This window comes from Humulus lupulus, chromosome 3, assembly GCF_963169125.1.
Source record: "Humulus lupulus chromosome 3, drHumLupu1.1, whole genome shotgun sequence".
Classification (NCBI taxonomy): domain Eukaryota; kingdom Viridiplantae; phylum Streptophyta; class Magnoliopsida; order Rosales; family Cannabaceae; genus Humulus; species Humulus lupulus.
In genome coordinates this window covers 236,669,661-236,680,248 of record NC_084795.1, presented here as the reverse complement: position 1 = coordinate 236,680,248, position 10,588 = coordinate 236,669,661, and the positions used below count along the sequence as shown (strand labels likewise).

At 36.6% G+C, this 10,588-nt stretch overlaps 1 non-coding gene across 1 annotated transcript; it reads left to right on the top strand.

Annotated features, from left to right (window-relative positions):
• Positions 1–8,933: 8,933 nt before the first annotated feature.
• LOC133828116 (small nucleolar RNA R71) lies at positions 8,934–9,040 on the top strand. Its single transcript, XR_009890756.1, has one exon. It is a non-coding gene; the product is annotated as a small nucleolar RNA R71 (small nucleolar RNA).
• Positions 9,041–10,588: the final 1,548 nt, after the last annotated feature.

The following is a 10,588-nucleotide window of genomic DNA, read 5'->3' as shown; positions in this document are numbered from 1 at the left end:
TTTGGAATGGTTTTGGATGGGGTGAGGATGCTAGAAATGGTGGATTTTCTGGGCACGAAGGGGAGGGTCGCGGCTCTGTTGTAGAGAGTTGCGGCCCTACAAAACAAGAGAGCTAGGGAGGCTCGACCAGGGGAGAGCGCCATGGCACCCTTGGGCAGGGCCACGACGCGTGTCTGCTTGCTGAGGGCCTTGGGCTCTGTTTTAGGGACGGGTCGTGGCTAGGGTTCAAGGGCCGCAACCCTTAGGTACATTCTTGAACATTTGGGGATTTTAGGCGTAGGAGTCTAGCCTAGGGTTCTCGGGATCGATTTCACCACCGTGCTAGGTGGAATTAGATGTCTCGGAAGCTAGTATTGTGCCCAGAAACCTTTACTTGAATATTAATGGAATCCAATACCTTGGTTGTGACTAGGTGCTAAAGCTAGGGCTCGGGAACAGATAGTGCTCAAGGAGTGTCGCTCGTAATCAGTGAACGTAAAAACTAAAGGTAAGAAAACTGCACCCAGTTGTGTACTTGTAGTGGGACTAAGTGTTCCCTAATATGTATGCTTGAAAGGATGGTATTATGCCATGTAGACAGTGAACCAACGGCCTAAGAGTGCCAAGGGTTACACTAGCGCACAGGGCGCGGCTTGGCCACTGGTAGCCGAGGACAGCTTATTATGCACTGAGCTCGGTTTAAGTGGGCCGGAGTCAGTGGGGTAAATAGGGGGTGCGGCCTAAGTTGTCGGCCCTGATTATTATGTAACCTAATTGTTAATTGTGATTAGTTGCATCATTGGTTATGTATATGTGCTAAGTGGTTAATATGGAGTATTAAGTGTTTGTTCATTCTTAAAGAGTTGATTATCTATTATTGTTGGTTGTGTTGCATATTATGTTTTGTTGCTTGGCCTTGGCTCAGGGGTGCTACGTGGTGCAGGTAAAGGCAAGGGCAAGCTTGATCAGCCCTGACTTGGAGAGCTCTGCAAGCTGAATGTACATGACCAGGTGCTCAGTCGCCACGGTTGAAGTTTAGGCAGGGACGTGAGAACCAGAAATATCTATTTTGCCTTAGTATGGCTGATGGTTGCCTGTATTTTGGAGGTTCTGTAAACCAACTTCTAAACTCTATATTTTTTTTGGGATCCCATGTATAAAATTGTTTAGTTATATAAAGTGTAATTTTTTGAGACCAAAACCTTTTTAACCCTAGCTCATACATGTTTAGTGACACATTCTTAAATTAATGACTTGATTAGCAAGTCCTGCACCTTTATAAGTACACAGTGTAGCGGTCTTGGCTATCCAGGGTGTTACATCAGTAATCATTGATCCGTGCTTTAAACCGGCAATAGTAGTCAGTCGGCATAAATCCCTGATACTTGTGCAGATAACTCGGCCAATATCGACAGAGAGTCCCATCATAATAGCATATACCAGAAGACACCGATCATTACCCACTTCAGATAAGTGAGTGTTGGGCATAAGTCGTACACTCACACAAAGAGTCCAAGCCTTGGCCACAAAATTCATTTAATATCTTCGTAAATGCTTCGGTTCTCCATTTTGCATGAAAAAAGTAGCACCAGGAATGCCTCATGTTTCTGTCACCTCAATCTAATCAATTTCACTATTATACGCCAATTGATAATATTCATCCTCGTCTTGCGACAACATGGGTAATTGATATAGGGGATTAATATTATCAATATCACATTTTACCGAAACCCCTCGCACAAACACCTTTCTATTAACTGCCCCAGGAAAATTGGCATAAAACTCATAAACCATTGAACAATTAGCCTTGGGCACTTTATCATCCACAAAAAGTTTCCAACGACGGTGTTGAATTTCAGCCCGAATGATATTATAAGTTTCCTGAGGGTAAGGATCTTCTTGATATTCCATTCAACTCTCTTGAATTATCGGATGCTGAGAAAACCTTTGATAGTGATCAAAGGCATCCTTACTAATAAACTGTGTTGGATCAAATTCTTGAATTGGTTGAGGTGTTGGCGGGATTGGCTGAGTTTAGGGTGGTTGGGTGCGGGATGTTGAAGGGTAATTAGCGTTTTTAGATGAGGCAGCTCTAGTAGGTTGTTTTCTTGGACCCATACTTATACAATGTATCAAATAGGATAATACAAAAATTGGGCAGCACTTCCACTAATTTACTATAATTTCCTCAACTGATTAACCCCAAAAATATCACTCGAAGATACTAAATAGACTAACAAGGCAGTTCAACAATCCAATTCAATCCCTTAACACAAAATTACTTAAATCAAAACTTCAAGAACATCAAAAAGGAAAACTTACATGCCCTTGAATCTTGAAGACTGCCCCTCTTCAATTCTCCTTTCAATCTTCACTTATCACCAATAGAAAAAATTAGGGTTAGAGTAAGAGAAAGAAAGAAAGAAATATGTATGGAACTAAGAATTAGAGAATAAGGGTATGGCTTAAAGGTATTTTAAGTAGAAGGATAAGGGAAGAAATTTGAGAGCTTTTGCAAAAGAAAAAAATTGTTTTGGGAGGAAAGAAATGAGAAATGAGATGTATGGCTAAGAAAAAACAATTTTAAAACACATTTCCTTTTTCTGACACAGGCGCACCGCGACCTAGGCAGAGCAAGTCGCGGCCTACATCGAATATTTCCATATTTTTCTTTCCCAGGCGTTGCGACTCAGCCTCATCAAGTCACGGCCACCCCTATTTTAAAAACTCAATCGCTCTCTGACTTAGCATGAAGCCGCGACTTGGCCTGAAGACTAATTGAAAAACATCATTTTCACGATTTGCACGATTTTTTTTTTTACAGACTTTATACTAAAAATAAATAAAATTAAAATAAATAAACTTTACAAATCCAAAATGAAATTAAATAAAATCATCCACTAATTAAAAAAATAAAATAAAAAAAGTAAAATAAAATATAGGAATGCCTCCTATAGCGTTGTCGTTAACGTCATTTAGCCGGATGTTGAATACCCCATTCAAAGGGGTTCCAAAACCATCACAAATTTTCACTTTTCCATCGGTCCTTCTAAATAATGCTTTAATCTCTGACCATTTACTTTAAATGTCCTGTTTTCTCGCTATGAATCTATAGCACTCCATAAGGTAATGAGACAACAACTGTGAAGGGTCCCGACCATCTAGACTTTAGTTTTCCTAGAAATAGCTTCAATCTAGAAATAAATAACAACACTTTATCTCTCGGTTGGAAATCCTTTCTAATTATTCTTTTATCATGAAAAGCCTTAGACTTTTCTTTATAAATCTTTGCATTTTTATAAGCTTCATTTCAAAATTCATCGGGTTCATTCAACTCTAGAAGCCTATTCTATCCTGCCATAAATAAATCAACATTCAACTTTTTCACCACCCAATAAGCTCGGTGCTCAAGTTCTACTGGTAAATGACATGTCTTCCCGAACACTAACCGATATGGTGACATACCAATCAGAGTCTTAAAGGTTGTGCGATATGCCCACAGTGAATCATCAAGCTTTTTCGACCAATCTTTCCTTGATGTGTGTTACAGTTTTCTCTGAAATACTTTTAATTTCCCGGTTTGACACTTCAGCTTGACCATTAGCAAGTGGATGATAAAACAGTGCCTTTCGGTGATGAACTCCATGACGAGCACATTTGGTTGTGAATGATTTATTACATAAATGACTGCCTTTATCACTAATAATTGCTCTTGGTGTACCAAACCGAGTAAAAATATTCTTATGAAGAAATTTAAGTACCTCCTTACTATCACAAGTAGGAGTTGCTGCAGCTTCCACCCATTTAGAAACATAATCTACTGCCAGCAAAATGTATTTATTATTATAGGATGATGAGAAAGGTCCCATAAAATCTATTCCCCACACATCCAACAACTCAACCTCCATAATTCCAATCATTGGCATTTGATCTCTTCTCGACATATTACCACTCCTTTGGAAACGATCACAACTATTAACAAATGCATTAGCATCTTTAAATAACGTAGGCCAATAAAACCCACATTGCAAAACTTTTGCTGTCGTCCTTGTTCTTCCAAAGTGACCACCACAATGCAAAGTATGATAGTGAGTAAGTATGGAAATCATTTCCTCTTCAATGACACATCTTCTAATTATTTTATTAGGACAATGATGAAAAATAATGAGCTCATCCCAATAATAATGCTTAACTTCCGAATAGAACTTTTTGAGTTGCTGCCTTGACATGTCCGGAGGCACAATTTTAGCTACCAAATAATTGACATAATCCGCAAACCAAGGTAGATTCTCGTCACATTCAATCGAAAATAATTGTTCATCCGGAAAATTTTCATCAATTTGCTCATCTTTCTCATTATGCTCTTCTCCTTTTTCCAATCTAGATCAATGATCTGCAACTAGATTTTATGTCCCCTTCTTATCACAAATTTCCATATCAAACTCTTGCAATAATAGGGCCCATCGAATCAGGTGAGGTTTAGCATCCTTTTTGGTCATAAGGTACTTAATAGTTGAATAATCTGTGTAAACAATCATCTTATTACAAATTAAATATGGCCTAAACTTGTGAAATGCAAAGACTATTGCAAGTAATTCCTTCTCAGTAGTTGCATAATTTAATTGAGCATCATTCAAGGTTCGACTAGCATAATAAATCGTTTGGAATAACTTTTCAACTCGTTGTCCAAGAACCGCTCATACTGCATAATCACTAGCATCATACATTAATTCAAAATGAAGTTCCCAATTTGGTGATACAACAATCGGAGCAAATACCAATTTCTCCTTCAGTGTGTTAAATGCCCTTAAACGGTCAAAATAAAAGTTGAATACCACACCATTCATAAGTAGAGTAGATAAGGGCTTCGAAATTTTTGAAAAGTCCTTTATGAACCTCTTATAAAATCCAGCATGGCCCAAAAAACTACAAACCCCTTTAACAGACACTGGAGGAGGTAAATTTTCTTTTGTCAATATTTTGGCCCTGTCTACCTCAATTCCATGGCGTGAAATCTTATTGCCCAAGACTATACCTTCTATCACAATAAAGTCACATTTCTCCTAGTTTAGTATTAAATTTGACTCCTCACATATTTTCAGAACCCTTTCCAAATTAACCAAACTTCCATCAAAAGAAGGTCCAAAGACTGAAAAGTCATCCATAAAAATTTCAATACCTTTTTCCACCATGTCTGAAAAGATCAACATCATACATCTTTGAAATGTGGCGGGAGCATTACATAACCCAAATGGCATCCTCCAAAATTCAAATGTTCCATAAGGGCATGTGAAGGTAGTCTTTTCTTAATCCTCTGGTGCTATTGGAATTTTATGGTATCCCGAATATCCATCCAAGAAACAATAATAAGGATGATCTGCCAATCTATCTAGCATCTGATCTACAAAAGGAAAATGTAAATGGTCTTTTCTAGTGCCCTTATTCAGCTTATGGTAGTCAATACAAATTCTCCACCCCATCACTATATGAGTTGGAATAAGTTCATTATTATCATTTTTAACCACTGTCATACCACCCTCTTCAAGAACTACCTGGACAGGACTAACCCAAGCACTGTCGGATATTAGGTAATTTACCCCTGCATCCAACCATTTAAGAATTTCTTTCCTTACCACTTCTTTCATTGAAGGATTTAGCCTCCTCTGAGCATCAATACTAGGCTTACTATCCTCCTCCATTAATATACGGTGCATCACTGTTGAAGAACTAATACCCTTTATATCTGCCAGAGTCCACCCAATTGCTAGTTTGTGAGCCCTTAATACCCTAAGAAGCTTTTCTTCTTCAGCCACATACAATGAAGCTGAAATAATAACTGGGAGAGTGTCATTCTTACCCAAATAAGCGTACTTAAGAAGATTAGGTAAAGTTTTTAACACAAGAACTAGTGGCTTCTCAATAGATGGGAGAGGTTTCTCAGACACTTGCCCTAATTCCTCATATTTCTTTTTATAAATTTTCCATAATGAATTCAACCATTTAACATACTCACTGGCTTCAGTACCAGCACATTCTTCAAGACTTGCAATCAAATCAACTCAAGTGGATCCTCAATAGACTGGACCCTTTTTCTTGGTTCCTCCAATACACTTACACCAAAACAATTGTCACTAGTTGAAGGATATTTCAAAGCTTTGAAAACATTAAAAACAACCTCATCACCTTGTACTCTAAGCCTTAACTCTCCCTTCTGAACGTCTATCGACGCCTGCCCCATGGCTAAAAATGGTCATCCCAATATAATAGGTATTATAATTTAATATAATGTTTGATTGATTAAATAAGTGTTACAAAAAGTGATTATTTAATCTAGCGGGGGAATGTTATATTATTTCATATAATATAATGTTAGATTAAATAATGTGACAAAATGTGATTTGTCACACAAATGTGATTTGTCACACCTTGAAACATATTATTGAGAGTCACAAAAATTAGACACATGTGTGTGCCCAAATGTGACATATTTTGGAGTTACAAAATCATTTACAAATTTGTAACTCCCAAATATTACCCAATAATGTGTATATTATATGTTACACATTTGAGATTGGATTTCACAAAGCCATGATGAAATATGGCTGTTGGAGACATGTTTTTAACTCCCAATAGGTGTTTGGAGGTTACAAAATCATGTGGGAAAGGATTTGGGATGTTTTGGAAAAATGACTTTTTTGTGTTGAAAATGGCCTGTGGCCGCAGGGCCTGGGGGACAGAAGCCAGTGGCCGCGGCCAGTGAGGCTGACAACCTATTTGGTTTTTCAGTTTTTTCCAAATCGAACGGTTCTAACATCCCAAATAACTCCCAAATCTCCATTTTAATTCCATAAACATCCAATTAAACAATGGTAACAGCCATGGGGGTTGGTGTAATTTGAAATTCAAAGGGGTATCTCAAACTCTATAAATAGGAGCCTAATGCTCACTTGTAAGACACACCATTTTCCATCCACAAAGCACTTGGCTGGAAAATACACCTTGAGGCTTGATTATTCCAAAAAGTATTTCCAAAAAATTTGTGAGAGATCCCTTAGTGCTTGAGTTAGGGGGATATAAGCTTTTGGACAAAGGTTTTAAACCTTGTTCAAGTTGGTGATCCCCAATCCTCTTCACTTAGGTTGTGTAAGTGAGAGTTTACTATTGTTTTGTTCTTACATTTTTTCTCTATTGCTTTTCTTCTTATTTTCATTTTCTATTTACTTGTAACTTTTATTTAGAGTTATAATCTTCTTTTCTTTTGTTTCAAACACATTTCCTTTACTTGTAATCTTTTTTTTAGAGTCGTATGTTTCATCATTCTCTTCTTCTCCTTCTTCTTCTTCCTTTTCTTTGTTTGTTTGTATTTTCAGTTAAAGAGTTGTAACACTCTTTTTAATCAATCATCTTGTCCATTGTATTTTTTGCATAGAGTTGTAATATTTCTTACCATTTCCATTGAAATAAAATATATTCTCCAACAATAGGCACGTCCTCATCTTCCTCCATATCTAATACAATGAAATCCGCTGGGAAAATGAATTTATCTACCTTTACTAGAATGTCCTTTATAATACCTCTGGGGTGTGTTAATGAACAGTCAGCCAGTTGAAAAGTAACAGTAGTGGGTCTAGCTTCCCCCAAACCAGGCCTTTTAAATACAGACAATGACATTAAATTTATGCTAGCACCCAAACCGCATAAAGCTCTCTCACAATGAAAGTTCCCAATGGTGCAGGGTATAGTAAAACTATCCAGATCTCTTAACTTTTGAGGAAGCTTCTTCTGAATAATTGCACTACACTCTTCAGTTAATGCAACGGCTTCATAATCCTCCATTTTTCTCTTATTAGACAATATCCCTTACATAAACATCACAAAACTAGGCATTTTTTCTAGAGCCTTCTGCAAAAGGGATGTTAATGTGAAGTTTCTTAAATACCTCAAGAAATTTGGAGAATTTTTTGTCAAGATTGGCCTTTTGAAACAGTGGAGGATATGGAATCCTTGGTGTAGGCTCAGTGTATTTTGGTTTTTCTATCTTTGGAAGGTCTTTAGCAACCTCTTCTTGTATTGGACTAGTAACATGTGGATCCTCTGTCTTCTTCCCCTTGTCATCCACTGTAGGTCCATTATACTTAGTCCCACTCCTCAGAGTGACAGCTTCACATTGCTCTTTAGGGTTTACCTTTGTGGAATTGGGAAAATTCCCTTGCTGTCTACTAGAAAACATTTTAGCCAATTGACCTATTTGTGTCTCCAAACTCTTGATTGAAGACCTTGTCTCTGTCATGAGTTGATTTAATTGGTCTGGCTGAATTGTTGGTGGGTTCATTTGAGGAGGTGGTGGTGGATGAGATGGGCGTGGATTGATCAAAATAAGGTCTAGAATGTAGTCCATAAGTCGGTTGATTAGGGGGTTGTTGAGGTGGATACTGCAGTTGTAACCCTTGATTATTTTTCCAAGACAGATTAGGGTGATTTTTCCATGCAGGAGTATATGAATTGGAGTAGGTGTTATGTGCAGGTCTTGAAAAGTTACCAATAACATGTGCCTATTCCAAAGGCATATTATTCAAGTTGGTTGAGCAACTAGTTATGCTCGGGCATTGTTCATAAGAATGTAGTCCCCCACAAATTTCACAACTCACGACATTCTGTACTTGCATTTCTTGTGCGGCGAGGTTATTCTACTATAATTGCATGGTTAGAGATGCCACGTAAGCAGTTAATAGTGCAATTGGATCAACTTCTAAGACTCCAGCTACTTTCTTATTCTCACGCTCAGTAGGCCAATTATAGTTATTCATGGCCATCTCTTTCAATAATTCATATGCTTCATTAGCGCTTTTCCTCATAAACGCTCCTCCCGACACTGCATCTATAATTGTCCTTGTATTCGCCCCCCCCCCCCCCCCAAACCATTGTAAAATGTATAAACCAACAACCACTTTTCTATTCCATGATGTGGGCATTTCCTTTGCAACTCTTTAAATCATTCCCGTGCATCATATAAAGACTCCACATCCAGCTGATGGAAGATGTTAATCTCTCCTCTTATTCTGGCAAACTTGGTAGGAGGAAAATATTTACCAAGGAATTTTTTATCCAAATCTTCCCAAGTAACTATAGAATTGGCTTGTAATGAATTCATCCAACTCTTGTAATGAATTCAACCAACTCTTAGGTCTGTCTCTTAGTGAAAATGGGAATAATCTTAATCTTACAACATCGTTACTCACCCCATTCATTTTGAATGTCACACACAACTCTAAAAAGTTTGTGATGTGGAGATTTGGATCCTCATTTGGTAACCCCCCAAAATGTACACAATTTTGTACCATATGAATAATTGAGGGTTTTATCTCAAAATTATTTGCTTCAACAGTAGGAGGATGAATGCTTGAATGTATCCTTGCAACAATAGAGAGTACATAGCTTCTCAAAGGTGGATTGGCTTCAGCTGCATTACCCATATTTGAATTGTTGTTGACAACATTATTTACATTCTCAGCCATGGTGAAATCCAACCTTTTCTTTATCTTGCGATTTCCTCTACACGTTCTCTCAATTTCAAGATCTATTGGTATGAGTGCCTTTTTCCTACTTCATCTCATATACCAACAATTCCTTAAACAAACAACAGCTTGATCCAAATAAGTGTAAAATATAGAAACAAAATTAGAACAAACAACAATTAATTTTGATATTGGAAATAAAATCCCTGGCAACGGTGCCAAAAAATTGATCATGAAAATATATATACGCAAGTGCACGCAATTGATTCAAGTAATATAGATGATAAAATAGAGTATCGTTCCCACGAAGACTATTTCCCAATGACTAATAATTGTTCTTAAATTTCTATTTGGCTAACAAAGTTTAGATGACTGAATTTAATTTAAAATAGCAAATAACTATGAACAAAAAGAACTAATTAAAAGATAAAAAAGCACTATTAAAAAGACCTAGGTTATTAATTTCATCAACTTTTCATTCTACTAATTTCATTAATCATTTCTTTCCTTATATTTTAATAGCAGGTTAACATAAATTGATTCCTATTCTTTTTCAAGATATAGGATCTCATCCTATATGCTAGTTTTCTATATCTCTATGATAAACTTAAACATATAGCATGCATTAAGCGTAGAAACCTAATTACTACAAAAGCCATACAGGTACTTTCATCCAATATGTAGCCTATGTCTATATAACGATAGCATATTCAATTCTCATCTTTCAAATTTTGAATCAAATTCATAAATAAGGGAAATATTGATCAGGTATTTACTAGCATTAAGCAAACATTATATAGATTAGAATAGAGAATAGAAATCAATAGAACATCATAATTAAATTAGAGAGAAATCCAAGTGACTACATTAAACCCTAGATAAAAATATTTAGTTCATATCAGACATGACTAAATCAACAAAATAATAATTCAGAAACATAAGATTCAAACACTTGAAGAAGAAAGAAAAATATAAAAATGCAGAGCAACTAGTCTAAGAATCAAAATTAGTCTCTGAAAACATAATTAAAATCTGACCTAATTAAATCCTAAGTATGAATTTATAGTAAAAAAATTACAAAGGCTTTGTCCGCG